The sequence below is a fragment of the Argentina silus genome (assembly GCF_951799395.1).
Source record: "Argentina silus genome assembly, chromosome: Y".
Classification (NCBI taxonomy): Eukaryota; Metazoa; Chordata; class Actinopteri; order Argentiniformes; family Argentinidae; genus Argentina; species Argentina silus.
The window spans coordinates 34,851,888-34,868,917 of NC_139654.1; the positions used below are offsets into that span (position 1 = coordinate 34,851,888).

Consider the following 17,030-nt stretch of genomic DNA (forward strand, 5'->3'; position numbering starts at 1 on the left):
CCCTCACCACTCCCTCCGAAATCACCGCTGTTCATATGGTAAATTATACAGTGCTTCTCAGAACAATGGCTATAGAACTTTAGAGGTGTGGCAAGAGAAAGTGTAATCACAGTATTTACACAAGTTGTATCAGTCATATGAAAGTGTATAACCTGAAAACAGTTCTATCAATGTATTTTCCATAACACTGTCTTCCCCCGCGTCTCAAATAAAAACTGCTTCTATTTGAGATGCTATGCTCCAAACTTGTATGTTCGCTGGCGCACGCACACCAGTGTAGTCTCTGTGTTAGTCATAACCTGCTCCTGTGTGTACCTCATTCCATGCATTACAATGAGCCCGTCCTCCAATTTATACTTCCACCAGCCTCCCCGGATGGACACAGTAGCACCTCTCCTCTCCTGCTGATGTGTCAAGTAGAGGCAGTGTCATATTAGTGCTCAGATTAGGACAGGCCCTGCCACAGAACCCTACCTGGATCAGACCATTAAACCCAAACCCCAAACATAATGAAAAGCCCCATGCAAATTGGCCTAGTGAAGTTAAGGCTCAAGTATAGGGCATAAAATGGCAGCCCACTCGCTGGGGTGAAATTGGGGCGAAGTTTAGAGATGGAGAGGAGGCTGAGGCTCAAGTTATGTATAGGGCATTAATAGTGCCCTTTGGTCTGGGTTTGAACCTATCAAGGCTCAGATATTGGGCACTCCACGCACTCAGTCACAGAGGTGAAATTAGGGCTGGGTTTGGATATTGAATGGAAGAGATGGATTTAAATGGACTGTGAGAGAGGGAGAGGATATTAAATGCACCCCACCAGTGCCCATGTGAGGAAATTATTCCTAAATTAAGGCTTTGAATGAACAGCGGCTAGCCTCCTCCACTGGTGCTCTAGAGACCATTATAACCCCCCCACCCCTGCACACACGCACACACACACACACACACTCCACAGCAGGCCTTAATCAGCCACCTCTAGTTTACACAACGCTCGCGCACATGCACGCGCACACACACATTTACACTCTATATAGACAGTTTACATTTTCCACCTTCCTTCATTTAGTCAACATTTTATGTAGGCTCAGTAAACAGGGACCAGTGCAAACAGTACTCTCTAGACACTAGTAGAGTACTGTTGTTTTAATTAATATCCAGTCCAGTACAGCCACTGGTACAGCTATACAGTAGTATTCCACAAGTACAGTCCGCTACCTCCACTATAGGGGAGGCTGGTGGAGGTAGAAATCGGAGGACGGGCTTGTTGTAATGCATGGAACGGAATGTGGTATGGTATCTCATTCCATTCCATGCATTATAATGAGCCCGTCCTCTGATTTCTACCTCCACTGCTCCACTAGTACTATTATCAATCCTCTGCCTCTGACCCAAGGAAACTGTTCTCCACATTTTCCTTACTCCTCAACCCACCTCCTCCCCCTCCCCCCTCCTCCCTCCTCCCTGTCTGCAGATGACTTTGTCACCTACTTTGAAAAGAAGGTTGATGACATTAGCAGCTCTTTCCCTCTACCTCTCACCAACACTGCTACCTCTCCTCCCAAACCCACTGCGCTACACCCGGTCTCTGGTTTATCAGATTTTTCCCTGATGATGTTCTAAAACTGGTCACATCCAAGCGGGCAACCACCTGCCCCCTCGATCCTATCCCCTCCCCCTTTCTCCAATCCATCTCCAAAGACCTCCTTCCGTTCCTTACCACCTTAATCAATTCGTCTCTATCCACAGGCTCTGTCCCAGCTGCCTTCAAGACAGCCAGAGTCAAGCCTCTTCAAGAAACCAACTCTTGACCAGTCTGCTGTCCATAACTACAGACCAGTATCCCTTCTCTCCTTCTTATCTAAAACCCTTGAACGTGCTGTCTCTAACCAACCGTCTCACTACCTCCTTCAGAACAACCTCCCTGACCCTCACCAATCCGGCTTTAAGGCTGGGCACTCGACTGAGACTGCTCTCCTTGCTGTCACGGAGGCCCTCCACTCTGCTCGAGCTTCCTCCCTCTCCTCTGTTGTCATTCTTCTGGACCTGTCCACTGCATTCGACACAGTAAACCACCCGATCCTTCTCTCCACCCTCTCAGAATTTGGCATCTCTGGCTCTGCACTCTCCTGGTTTGCATCCTACCTGGCCGATCGCTCTTACCAGGTGACGTGGAGAGGATCGCTGTCCTCTCCACAAGCCCTCACCACTGGGGTCCCCCAGGGCTCTGTCCTAGGGCCCTTACTGTTCTCCCTCTATACCAAATCTCTTGCCCCGGTAATTTCCTCACATGGTTTGTCCTACCACAGCTACACAGATGACACTCAACTCTTTCTCTCTTTCCCCCCTTCTGACTCACAGGTGGCAACACGTGTCTCTGCGTGTCTTGCAGACATTTCTGCTTGGATGTCAGCCCACCACCTCAAGCTCAACCTTAACAAGACTGAGCTGCTCTTCCTCCCAGGGAAAGCCTGCCCTCTCCAACCACTTATCCTGTGTGGCGAACATCACAGCAACAGCACGCTCCTGTAGATTCTTCCTCGACAACATCAGAAGGATACGTCCATTCCTCACCAGAGAAGCAGCACAACTTTTGGTCCAAACACTCTCACCTTGACTACTGCAACGCACTCTTGGCCGGTCTCCCCGCCTCCCCGCCTCCTCCGCAGCTCATCCAGAACGCTGCCGCCCGTCTGGTGTTCAATCTCCCCAAATTCTCCCATGTCACTCCTCTCCTCCGCACCCTTCACTGGCTCCCGGTAGCAGCTCGCATCAGATTCAAGACCATGGTGCTCGCCTACCGGGCAAAGGGAACAGCCCCTCCCTACTTGCAAGCAATGGTCAGCCCCCAAACCCCTGCCCGATCACTCCGCTCTTCCTCACCACCTGGCACCGCCGCCTCTACGTGGATGCAGTAGCCGCACTACTCGGTCACGGCTTTTCACTGTCCTGGCGCCCCGTTGGTCAGAGTCGCTACCAATCTTCCGCTGTAGATTGAAGACCCATCTCATCCATCCCAGGCTACATCTTAACGGTTTCTCCTAAAGACCTCTTCACCCCCATTACCCCCCTGTACAAGTTTCTCTCCTGTTAAAAAAAAAATATCCTTCTTCTAGCATTGTGACTGCCTATGGCCCCTGGTCTGAGCATTGATTACTAATTATAGATGATTCACTTACTTCAACAAATGTATTTGTTGTAAGTCACTTTGGATAAAGGCGTCTGCTAAATGCCATAAATGTAATTACATTCATTCATATCCAGTCCCCTACCGTGCCTCAAGCTGTTCATCCCTCTCATCCACCAGGCGTTTGAGGTGGAAGGCCATGTTCCTGGAGAAGGAGTCCAGTTCCTCAGATGACAGCTCTCCTCCCTCCAGCCACTGGAGGTCTACGACATTCTCCTGGTTGTGGGTCAACTTCAAACCAAACAACCACATTACATTACCCTCACACTCTGCCTGCCCATGTACCATCCCACTAAACAGGACACCTTCAAAAAAACAACCACATCAAATCACCTTTAAAACAATATATAAGAGGACCAGACGTGTACATTTCAGAGACATGGGAACACTTATCTACAGTGAGGACTGCAGCTGATATGTTCCACATGAACTATTACATATATTTAACTGATGAAAACTCCTGGAAGTTTCTTTCAAAATGAGCTTAAATAGCTGAGTATCTGTGGGGGGACATGCAGCGTTCGGCCTGTAGAGGGAGCTACAGGACCGTGGCCAGGGTTATGTCGGCGAGGCTTCGTTGCACACCTGTTGCAAATAAGCCTCGTTGACTAGTGCTTAAGTAGTGTGTGCCTCTGCTTTTTCAGAAGAAGGGCTGGAAAGCGGGCACTGGAAAGTCCCAACGAACATTGAAACAAACATTCTGAATAAACGGGAGATTTCCCTATTACCGACACCGACTCCGCCTCTGTGTTTAGGACTTGTTTACAGTATCCCTGCACCAAAAATTGAGAGAAAAACTCACAAAAGTCCCAGCCAAGGTTTAGTGTTTGAACTGGCTGTCCTCATAAAATAAATGTTTTTGTGTCCTACCTCTGGGATGTGGAAGGCGATGGCAGCTTTAGTGTCAAAGTCCAGAGTCTGGATCCTCTCAATATACTCTTCTTTCTTCTTGCACTGCAAACAGAGACGGAGATCAGGGTTACACAGAGAAGACAGACAAATAGATTACAGACAGACAGACAGACAGGAAGTTACACAGACAGGAGTGTGGAATGTTGAGAGGGTCTTCAGGAGGTCAGTTCGGCAGCTTCCCAAACACAGGACAATAAGCTGAGCCCTGCTTGGCTGGGCTGGAGGAGGGATGGGTAGGAATGTGTATAGGTATTATCATGGTCTGCGGTAACTGTGTGTTGAGAACAGTTTTCTGTTCATTCTGTTGGCCAGAGTGTACAGTTGGCAGGGGTTTAATAGGTGCACACCTACATTTCAGCGGGATACGTAAATAAGTCCCGCTGCTGCAGCAAATTCATGGTGTGAAGTGTTGCCGAAAGCCACCACAAGGTGATAAGAGCTGTGAAGGATGCCAGATGCGTCTTGCATTTGCAAACATACATGTTTGTTTACATATGACAGTGCGTACAAACAATAATCACCATCAGATTATTTTGTACTCCTGGAAAGTTTTAGTCAATTATTTAGATACATCGGGAAAGGAAGAAGATCTGATGATGATGAAATGATAAGATATACTGTACCTTCCTCAGAGCCAAACGGGGCAGTTTTACTGTAGCCTCTAAGTAGCCGCTAATATACAGCATCAAGGACAGGAAAAACTGTGAGGGGGCTACAGTGAGGGGGGTGCTGCCTAAAATGTTGCAAGGGGGTGAAGGGAGGGCTGTGTTGCATATCACATGTTAAACAAGCAATTCTCGTGACTTTTGATGGGAGAATAATGTAGTGGTTAGTGTGATTGAAATGCATGAAATAACCAGATTTCAGGTTTATGACACAAGGCCTATAAACAGCTCTGATAAGCGTTGCATATATTTGTCAGTATGTCAATCCCAATTCATCCAATCATGCGCTGCAATCTACAGTAGCAGACGCCTATGTCACCCCAAGCTGAACAGACGAGGACGGTTCGGCGCAGACATTTTCTTGACTACAATGTTACAATTGAGAAAAACTACAAAATGTCTAATGACCTGAACATGAACATTTTCCGGTTCCGATTTTACAGTGACAACCTAGTTAGCTAGTTAATTGATACATTTCTTAAAGTTCTTGATACATTTAATAGGGTGTGACGGCCGCCGGGGTGTGCGGGCGCGTCACGGACCCAAACACAGTGTAAGCAGAGAGATCCACACCAGAATTACAGTCAAAAATATTTATTCGATTAGCGGGGAGAGGGAAATGATAGAGAGAGGGTGGGGTTGAGAAGGCGTCGTGTCGTGCACGGGCCCCGCAGGAGATCCGTCGTCGGGAAGATAGCAGGGGGTTTCGGTACACGGTGGGTGGTCCTCTTACGTTCCAGGTCGGGGCGGCAGCAGGGTAGTCAGACAGGCGAAGGTTGGCAACGTAGCGGGCTCTCGGACGGTCTCGGGGTCGGGCTTCAAAGGGGGCTCTCATATGGTCAGGGATCGTACACAGGTCGACGGTAACTTGGCTTACTCTCGCTCTCATCCACTACTCCGTGGTTCGCCTTAGCAACTCCTCCCCTCTGGGTGCTCCGTGGGCTCCTTTTGTCCCGTCTCTGCTGCTCCTGCTGATGCCCTTCACCTGTGCCTGGATGGGCAGGAACTCCATGTATGGGCATACGGTGCTTATCTCCATGGGTTGCAGCTGTGGCCCCTTGGGGCGCAGGAACTCCATACATGGTCCTGCCAACGACAACACGGGGCAAGAGAGGGACAGCAGAAACAGCAGAGACAAAGCGAGGCGAGATATACACTCCACTTACCACCGTCCCACACTCGCGCATGGGCTTAGGCACGGGGCGGGCGCCACAAGGGTTAGAAAATCAAGTTTGTCTGCGGGCGCTCTACTAAACTATAGAACGGGCGTCGACGGCCGCTATGGGGTCTAGAGAGGCAAAAATCTAGTTTATTATAGCAGCTCATGAATTGCAGAGATGAAGAGTGGAAATGGTTTCAATATCAGCTTATTTTTGCTCTCATACCGTCATCACACATTCTCTCACAGCGCAGAGAAAGGGCAAATGATTTAGCGCAGTCTGACATGAATAAGCGCGAGTCAGCTTTAATAATGTAACGTATTGATTACAGAATGAAGTTAGGAAAGTAAGGATGTTGGGTTTCAATGGGATTGAGACTGGATAGAAAAGTAGCCTACATTTGTTATCATTAACACTCACTTACTATCACTAACCCTAAGCCTAACCGTCATAATAGGGTGCGAACGTCCACATTTTCAGCAAGGGCAGCCTCATTCACACAATGTAATAATAATAATAATTATGCATTTATTTTGTATAGCGCTGGATAGTTTGAAGGGGGAGAGCGCGCTGGATAAATTGTCACACCTTTGTTTGTTAAAGGGAAACGATCAAGAAAAATATTACCCTCCCCCATCAACCATACAGTATATCCTAAGAATAAACGTTCAAGTCCTGGCTGGCTTGGGAACTTGTAGTTTCAACAATAAAACAATAACAAAAACACATCTCGCTCCAGTCACACAGAATTGTTGGTTTTTGACTGAAGTCTGTGAATAGAGACGCGCCAAAAGTGAGATTTGTTGACACAGGTCTGTTTGCTACAGTTGGCATAGAGAACAACTGGTCACCAGTAGGCTAAATCTCGATTTTCGTTAAAACATGGAAGAAATAAAATAATGTCGACGTCAGCTATCTTATTATGATGAGTACAACCTTCAAACATCACGTGTGTAATGTAAATCACCAATATAATGTATGCACGAATCGAAAAACATGATTTGTCAGCAGTATTTGAAAACGTGAATAAGACCGTAAATAAAGAAATGATGATACAAGCTAGACCAACCTTTTTTTTGCCTACCGAGAAAACGCAACGCACAGTGCAGACGCATATGGCGTAACAACCACTCTCTTTTCAAACGTCCTTCACAGCTCTTATCACCACCTTAAAGTTAAGCTACTGTATACAAGCTAGACCAACCATTTTAGTCTACCGAGGCTATGACGTACTGTACAAAACACAGCGTGTTTGAAACAACTGATACAGCAAGCTTACAGTACAGTACTCTTGCAATGTAAACATATCCATCATGCTCAATGATGCTTCCTGGTGGTTGTTTTGCCAAGGTGAATGACCTGAAATAGAACACCCGGGTGCCGTTGCGGAACTCCCGCGACATCGTCACACCAGTTGGGATTTTCTAAACTTCTGCCTACTGTAGCCTGAGATCCTAGGAAAGCCAATATGGGCTGCTTTAGAAGCATAAATTATAGCACAATGGCACGTTCAGTTTGATATCCCAACATTTTAATCAAATCAACATATACAGTGCCCTCCATAAGTATTGGAAAGAGGATGCATTTTGTCTTCTTTTAACTCTATACTCCATTTGAAATTAAACAATGAAACAATGAAATTAAACAATGACTATGAGGCAGAGATTCTCAGCTTTAATTCAATGTTTTCTTTTTTTCAGATTGGTTTCACCATTTAGAAATGACAACTTTTTTTACACATAGTCCCAAAAGGGCACCAAATGTATTGGACAATTGGGTTGACAGGTGTTTCTGGTTAGTCAGGTGTGTTCCATCACATCATTTGTGCAGGCATAAGAGACCTGTCAATGTCTAGTATTGATTCTAGGCTTTGCATTTGCCTTTGGAGTCTGCTATTGGTGTTTGTCAACATGAGGACCAAAGAGACTTCAATGAGAGTCAAGGAAGACATTTATGAGGCTGAAATATCAGAAATCTAATGTGAAACATAGCCAAAACCTTAGACTTAACAACATCAACAGCTTATAACACCATTAAAAAAAGAAAGAAAGCACTGGTGACATGTTTCTCTTCACAGATAATATTTAGAAACCCATGTGCGGATGCCATACGTTTCAGTCTTATGCTTTTCAGAAGATGTTACTCAAAGCCAGACCAGTGGCCTCTGAAGTAACACAGAGGAGCAATTACTGTCAGTCTATTAACTCTCTAGCCCCCAATAGAATTCTATAATATACCTGCAGTTTACTGGGGTTTTGCCTTCAATGATTCCATTTCTCTAATGTCTGAAATAATGGTGAATAACTCAAAATCTAAGAATAAATGTAAATTACAAGTTCATTTACTTTAAAAAATGAGAGGCTAAACTTTATTTCGTATTAGAATCCCCTTCACAATTTGTCATAAATCCTAACCACACTATCAATGGGTACAGATGAAAACATTAACCAGCTAGCCAGCTACAGTATGGCTCTCACCTAATTGCCTGCCAACACTCACATCCCTGGATTGGGTTCTAACATGAAAAATTACTGGACAGATATCACCAAAGGTACAGTAATCTTGTCATGGTTTTCACCTGCATTTTGCTTTGCTAACTTACAGTTTCATTTTTAGTCACTTTTGTATAGTTATTTTCTGCAACTAGAGGAAAAGTCAACCTTGCAATTTAAATTGTTGTTGTATGCCTCAGAAATAGCTAAAATGTGTCACTACTCAAAGGCAACTAGCTACTGGCACTAGCTATCTAGCCTGTGTGTTGCCATATGCACATGTGCATTTACCTGTGGGGAATCTGAGTTCCCAACATTCTTGCTGAAAGTGATGAAGAATTTGCTGTTTCTCTTTTGCTAGATAGCTAGAGCTAGATCGCTAGTGCCGGTAGCTAGTTGCCTTTGAGTAGTGACACATTTGAGCTATTTTGCTATTTCTGAGGCATACAACAACAATTTAAATTGCAAGGTTGACTCTTCATCTTGCTTATCTGTTGATATTTCAGTTTTTTATTTTTAATAAATTAGCAAACATTTCTAAATACCTGTTTTCGCTTTGTCATTATGGCGTATTGTGTGTAGATTGCTGAGGACAAAAATAAATTGAATCCATTTTAGAATAAGGCTGTAGCATAAAAATGTGGAAAAAGTGAAGGGGTCTGAATACTTTCCGAATGCACTGTAGAATGCCGAGTGCATAGTGAATATGCATAGTGCATTTGGTCATTCAAGTTTATCTACAGATGTAGGTGTGTTGACACTGCCGTATATCGTCTTTTTCAGGGTTTCCCTGAGTCTTTCATTAAGTGGCTTTAGACCGCGCATGGGGCATATTCTGCTTCCTGTTTGTTATATTGTTAAGCATATTACAGATTTTGATACCGGTTCAAAGGTGATCTATTATGCAAGCTTTCGTATTCTCATCTTTTCGTATTCTCATCTTTTCTTCTCATCAGTTATTTACTTTGTTTATATTGGCCTGCAGCTTGTCATCTGTCTCTTCAGACAGATCAGTGGTGAACCTGTGTCACTGCAGCTATATTTGACCATGTTTCACAGAAGCAAAGCGTGTGAGAATAGGGTGAGCACAACCTCACATAGAATTTACATGGCCTGCCTGGAGTAAAGCCAGGACTACATTTCTGCAACACAATTTGTAGTTAACCTGACCCTATCTGCAGTGAACATGGCAAATCAATTTAGCAAAGATATACAGTGCCTTCGGAAAGTATTCAGACCCCTTCACTTTTTCCACATTTTGTTGTGTTATTGACTCAATTTAAAATGGATTAAATTAAAAGAATTTGCCATCAATCCACACACAATACCTCAGAATGACAAAGCGATAACACATTTGTATAAATTTCAGTAAATGTATTAAAATTGAAATACCTCATGTACATAAGTATTCTGACCCTTTGCTATGACACTCTTAAAATGAGCTAAAATGCAAAAATGTAATCAACAAATCATTCAATAAGTTGAATTGAGTCCATCTTAATGATAATAGTTCATGTAACTTTGGAATTAATATCTTTGTTTTTATAGGGTCTCTGATTTGCATAGGAATCAATTACACACTGTGTGGATCAGGTTGTCATTACAAACTGCTATGATTAAAACGTAATCTTTGATAATGCATCGTATATGGTTTTTTTAGAAGGATCTTTGCTTCTCTTTTGTATCCTTTCTGATGACTTGACAGTATTTCAATTTTACCATGAGCTGTTGTAAGGAGCCAATCTTATCAGACCATTCAAAACATCTTGATCAATATTATGTTATTCTATTGATTGTGAGTGTGTGATCTGCCTGTGTCAAAATGGCTTGTTTGCAGAAAGTTGTTTCCCAGGGGACATTTGCGCCATGCATGACAGCCTCGGTCGGAGGAGAGCTACAAATCTATGCTATTGTGTTGTTATTTGTGGCCTATTGTGTGCAGAACGCCTCTGCTAACTTTTTCTAGGACCGACAAACACTACTGGACATCGGAACAATCTCCACTCAACGCAACTTTGTCCCACCACTATTGGACCCCGCTGTACTGCTCGCCTACCTGCTAGGGCCTATTCCCCAGAGTAGTCGGCATGGGAACAGAGCGGGGATTCTGACCAGATTAAGACCCAGAGTGAATCGTCGGCCCTTCCTGTGTATGCTCCTCGCCAATGTTCAACCTGGACAACAAACAGGATGAACTCAGAGAAAGGATGACTCTCCAGTGGGATATTAAAGCATGCAGTGCCCTCATCTTTAGCGAGACCTGGCTTACTACTGCAGTTCCAGACTCCGCCACTGTTGATGGCTACTCGCTACACCGGCAGGACAGGACTCTAGACTCCGGTAAGGGGAAGGGAGGCAGTGTATGCTTTATGATAAACAACAACTGGTGCACAGACATTGAGACTTTGTCTACCCTCTGCTCTCCGGACCTCAAATACTTGATGATAAAATGCAGACCCTTCTATTTGCCATGAGAATTCTCATCCGTCATCATTAGCGCTGTGTATATACCCCCCCAAGCCAATACTAAAACTGCACTGAAAGAACTGTATAGGATAATTAACAGGCAGGAAACGGCACATCCTGACGCCGCTTTCATTGTGACTGGGGACTTCAAACTGAATAGCCACCTACAGTGGGGGAAATAAGTATTCAACACATGAACTATTTTTTAGTTCAACATTTCCATTGCAGCTATTCACATGAAATTTAGGCCAGACATTGGTATGAACTCAATAAAACTACACAGCTAAAGAAATTGTAACACTCCAATCCATAAAAAAAAAGTTATGTGCAATAAAGGGGAATGACACAGGAAAGAAGTATGCACATAGCTTTTTTTATGGCCTCCTGACACAAAGACGAAGGAGTCAACCTGTGGAGTCCATCGAGGAAGGCCTGAGAGGAAGGCCAAACTACTAAGTATTTTTATTCTATTTGATTCTTTTTTCACAGTGTATTTAGCGCTACCTACATCTTGTATTGCCCACAAACCCTCTCTCTCTAAACCTGCAAATATCACAATGTGCTTTCTCCCCATGACTGTTATTTCATCACTCAGGAGGACAGAGACACTGCACCCCCCCTCGCAACCCACCTAATCTAGTCTACCCACAATGCTCAACTGAGCACTACCTCACTGTCGCGGGAGGACTTTGGAACTGCCAGTCAGCCTCTGCTTTCCGGACCACTATCTCAGCCTATGCCTGCTTCATGTCCCGCCACTTCCTTGCTCTCACAGAGACATGGATTACACCGGAAAACACAGCTACTCCGGCAGCCCTCTCTGATGCCTACTCCTTTTCTCTTTCCCCTAGACTCTCTGGTCGAGGGGGAAGCACAGGGCTCCTCATCTTACCGAAGTGGTCACATAATGTCTTTCCCCTGTCACACTTGTCCATATCCACCTTCGAATTCCATGCTGTTTCTGTCACCTCCCCTGTCAAACTTCACATTGTTGTTATCTATCGTCCCCCAGGTCAGCTTGGCGACTTCTTAGAAGAGATGGGTGTCCTTCTCAGCTTTTTCCCTGAGAACGGCACACCGCTCACACTACTGGGTGACTTCAACATCCAGTCAGAGAAGCTTCACTTCAGCTTACTCCTCTGACTCATAAGGCGGGCAATCAGCTCGACTTTGTCTTCACCAGATCCTCCCATACCTCCAACCTTACTGTTACCCCTCTTCCAGTTTCTGATCATCATTTTGTATCCTTCTCCCTTCCCCTCAAATCCACCCCCTCCCAGTCAGACTCTACCCACACTGTATCCTCTCGGCTTCACTGCAAGGTGCAAACCACTAGTTATCCTCAAAAAGGATGGTCAAGTTACAGTTTGCTAAAAAGTACCTTAAAAGCCTTGTAAAAACTCAGTTTGTAATGACAACCTGATCCACACAGTGTGTAATTGATTCCTATGCAAATCAGAGACCCTATAAAAACAAAGATATTAATTCCAAAATTACATGAACTATTATCCTTGCATTAAGATGGACTCAATTCAACTTAGAGTGATTATATACTTTTTTTTTTTTGTAATTTATTTTATTTACATTTTTAGAGTGTCATAGCAAAGGGTCTGAATACTTATGGACATGAGGTATTTCTGTATTTCAATTTTAATAAATTTACAGAAATTTCAAAAAACATGTTTTCGCTTTGTCATTCTGGGGTATTGTGTGTGGATTGATGGCAAATTCTTTTAATTTAATACATTTTCAATTGAGTCTATAACACAACAAAATGTGGAAAAAGTGAAGGGGTCTGAATACTTTCCGAAGGCACTGCATCTTTGATGACGCTCCACAGGAATTCAGTCAAATGGGAAATCAGTTTATTACAATGGTCAATTGGAATGGAAAATGGTATCGCACCATTATCTCTGGGCGCAGCTGAAGACCTGTGGAGAACTCTGTTTATGAATGAATACTATTGTTATTTTACAATTTGCCAGAAGGCATCCCCATTTGATAAAAGGTCCTTTGATGTTTTCTGTAGAAATTCCATTTGGTCTGGGATGTCATAAAAGGTTTTCAGAACTTTTGTTCGAAGAGTCAGCTTATCTGATTTCCTACGCGAGTTAGCATGGATAGTCTTGCAAAGACAATCTTTTCATATTTGACTAGTTTCTTAGAAAATGGTGTTGTGGACAGATAAGATTAATATTATCATGGACCAGAGTGATTGCAGAAGGAAAGTTTGGAGAAAAAAGGATCAGCCCAAGATTTATAGCTGCCACAAGAACTGGGTAACTTGTCTTAATTGATGATGTTACTGCTGACAGCATCAGCAGAATGTATTCTGAAGTTTACAAAAACATGCTCGAGTACAAGCAAATGCCTCCAAATTCATTGGATGGCGCTTCATCACACAGTAAGACAATGACCTCAAACATACTGCCATAGCAACTAGGGAGTTCAGGCCAAAAAGCGGAAAGTTATTGACTGGCCAAGTCAATCTTCAGATTTAAATCCAATTGAACATTAATTTCATTTCCTGATAAGATTCTAGGCAAAAAGACCTCAAAATACAACTGAAGATGGCTACACGACAGGCTGAGCATTACCAGGGAATATACCCAGTGGGGTCAATGGGTCGCAGACTTCAGGCAGTTATTGCATGCAAAGGATTGTTGACCAAATACTAAACATGAGTACTTTATTTGGACATTTTTTTCAAATACTTTTGGAGCCCTGAAAAAAAAAAAAAAAAACTAATGAAAAAATAACTTTCTAAATGGTGAACCGAATCTGAAAAAAAAGTATTGAATTAAAGCTGAGAATCTCAAATCCAAACTGTTGAAGTTTTGAGCTAAAAGAAGACAAAATGCTTACTCTTACATTTACATTTTTGGCATTTAGCCTTTATCGAAAGCGACTTACAACAAATACATTTGTTTAAGTAAGTGAATCATCTATCCATCAGTCTTCATAAGAAAAAGAAACCTATGCTAGGACCAGGGGCCATTGGCAGTAACAATGCTAGAAGAAGGAAGAATTACTTTTTTTATTTTTTTTAATTAATTTCTTTAAAATGTAGCCTGAAGAGATGGGTCTGCAATCTACGGCAGAAGATAGGTAGTGACTCTGCAATCCTGACAGCAGTGGGGCGCCAGGAGAGTGATGTTGTACAGGAAGAATCTACAGCAGCGTGCTGTCGCCATGATGTTCGCCGCACAGGACAAGTGGTTGTCAAGGATCACCCCAAGATTCTTGGTTGTCTGGGAGGAGGTCACAGTAGTGTAGAGAAGTGTTGGAGAGGGCAGGCTTTCCCAGGGAGGAAGAGCAGCTCAGTCATGTTAAGGTTGAGCTTGAGGTGGTGGGCTGACATCCAAGCAGAAATGTCCGCAAGACACGCAGAGACACATGTTGCCACCTGTGAGTCAGAGGGGGGGAAATAGAGAAAGAGTTGAGTGTCATGTGCGTAGCAGTGGTAGGAGAAACCATGTGAGGAAATTACCATGTGAGGAAATTACCTCACATATTAGAGATGCCCAGTTCTGAGGGTGGAGAGAAGGATCTGGTGGTTTACTGTGTCAAATGCAGCAGACAGGTCCAGAAGAATGACAACAGAGGAGAGGGAGGAAGCTCAAGCAGAATGGAGGGCCTCCGTGACAGCAAGGAGAGCAATCTCAGTAGAGTACCCAGCCTTAAAGCCCGATTGGTGAGGGTCAAGGAGGTTGTTCTGAAGGAGATAGTGAGACAGTTGGTTAGAGACAGCACGTTCAAGGGTTTTAGATAAGAAGGAGAGAAGGGATACCGGTCTGTAGTTATGGACAGCAGACGGGTCAAGAATTGGTTTCTTGAGAAGAGGCATGACTCTGGCTGTCTTGAAGGCAGCTGGGACAGATCCTGTGGATAGAGAGGAATTGATTATGGTGGTAAGGAACAGAAGGAGGTCTTTGAAAATCGATTGGAGAAAGGGGGAGGGGATAGGTTTGAGGGGGCAAGTGGCTGCCTGCTTGGATGTGACCAGTTTTAGAATATCAGGGGAGAGGGGGGAAAGAGCTGATAAGCGCAGTGTAGAGTTTGGGAGAGTGTAGCGCAGTGGGTGGGAGGAGTGGTAGCAGTGTTGGCGAGAGGTAGAGAGAAAGAGCTGCTAATGTCATCAACCTTCTTTTCAAAGTAGGTGACAAAGTCATCTGCAGACAGGGAGGAGGGAGGAGGGGGAGGAGGTGGGTTGAGGAGTGAGGAAAATGTGGAGAACAGTTTCCTTGGGTCAGAGGCACAGGATTGAATTTTGGAATGGTAGTAAGAAGCTTTAGCAACTGATGCAGAGGAGGTGTAGTTGAGGAGAGAGGGATAAGGTTTTAGGTCATCAGGGAGGCCGGTTTTACTCCATTTCCTCTCAGCTGCCCAGAGCCCTATTCTACAAGCTTGCAGGGATTCAGACAGCCAAGGAGCGCGTGGAGAGGATCATGCTGGCCTTGAGGTCAGTGGACAGAGAGAGTCGAAGGACGAGGAAAGAGTGGACAGGAGGGTGGAGGAGGCTGCATCAGTGGATCGAAGGGAGAAGGATTCAACAGAGGGTAGGGAGGATAAGACAGAGGAAGAGAGAGCGGTGAGGGAGAGGGTACGCAAGTTGCGATGAGAGGATACAGTGTAGGTACAGTCTGACTGGGAGGGGATGGATTTGAGGGGAAGGGAGAAGGATACAAAATGATGATCAAAAACTGGAAGAGGGGTAACAGTAAAGTTGGAGGTATGGGAGGATCTGGTGAAGACAAGGTCGAGCTGATTGCCTGCCTTATGAGTCAGAGGAGAGTGGGACAGGGTAAGGTCGAAGGAGGAGACAAGGTCAAGTAGTCCAGATGAGTGAAGCTTCTCTGACTGGATGTTGAAGTCACCCAGTAGTGAGAGCGGTGTACCGTCCTCAGGGAAGAAGCTGAGAAGGACATCCATCTCTTCCAAGAAGTGGCCAAGCTGACTTGGGGGACGATAGATGACATCACATTTACATTTATGGCATTTAGCAGACGCCTTTATCCAAAGCGACTAAGGAAGTTTTTTTTAATTTATTTACAGGAGAGAAACTTGCACAGGGGGGTAGTGGGGATGAAGAGGTCTTTAGGAGGGACAGTTAAGATGTAGCCTGAAGAGATGGGTCTTCAATCTACGGTGGAAGATAGGTAGTGACTCTGCAGTCCTGACAGCAGTGGGAAGCTCCTTCCACGAGCGGGCGCCAGGACAGTGAAAAGCCATGACAGAGTAGCGCGGCTGCTGTAACCACGTAGAGGCATTTACAAATGTAAATGTAGATAACAATGTGAAGTTTGACTGGGGAGGTGACAGAAACAGCATGGAATTCGAAGGTGGATATGGACAGGTGTGACAGGGGAAGGACATTATGTGACCACTTAAGGTGAGATGAGGAGTCCTGTGCTTCCCCCTGGACCAGAGAGTCTAGGGGAATGAGAAAAGGTGTAGGCATCAGAGGGGGCTGCCAGAGTAGCTGTGCTTCCGGTGTAATCCATGTCTCTGTGAGAGCAAGGAAGTGGAGGGACATGAAGCAGGCGTAAGGTGAGATAGCCTCTGCTTTCCGGACCACTGACCGGCAGTTCCAAAGTCCTCCCGCGACAGTGCCGGTATAGTGATTGAGGGTTTGTGGGCAATACAAGATTACACTGTAATTCCCAAACATAAATTGTTGAAATAAGAAAAATGTGCCTAACTAACAGACCCCCTTGACCCTGAGAGCCTCTGTGGTCTCTCCCTGACCCTGCTCTACTAACCTCTCTCTCTGGACAGCAGCCAGGACAAGCCACCACCTGTCACTGTGCCAGCAGCACCACTCTGAGGGACAGAGCTACAGTACTCACCAAGCTAACAGTGAGATAACGCTAGCCGGAGTTAGAAGGTGTAGTGGAATTTAAATCATGGTATTTTGAAATAACATACCGTTAACCAGAGCTGTTGATTCATTCAGAGACTTTATTCACAGAGAACAAAGCCGGGTCAGGTTTGCAAAGTTGAACACACCTTTCACTTCCGTTACCTGTCTTTTTATAGACATCACATAGGTCAACACCCTTCATTCAACAAACGTCTACTTCCTGTTTACATACACCAATAATATTCAAGAACTACATTTCGTCATCCCGGGGCTACGCCCCATTTGGCTTGG

At 44.6% G+C, this 17,030-nt stretch overlaps 1 pseudogene across 1 annotated transcript in view; it reads right to left on the reverse strand.

The window, feature by feature from the left end:
• Positions 1 to 17,030, reverse strand: part of LOC310824087 (girdin-like) — a 132,165-nt pseudogene that overhangs the window by 102,089 nt on the left and 13,046 nt on the right. Inside the window, exons 5-6 of the transcript in view lie at positions 4,052 to 4,135; positions 3,272 to 3,412 (exon numbers count right to left, since the gene is read on the reverse strand). The product of the transcript in view is annotated as a girdin-like (transcript). The remainder of the gene's footprint in view (positions 1 to 3,271; positions 3,413 to 4,051; positions 4,136 to 17,030) is intronic.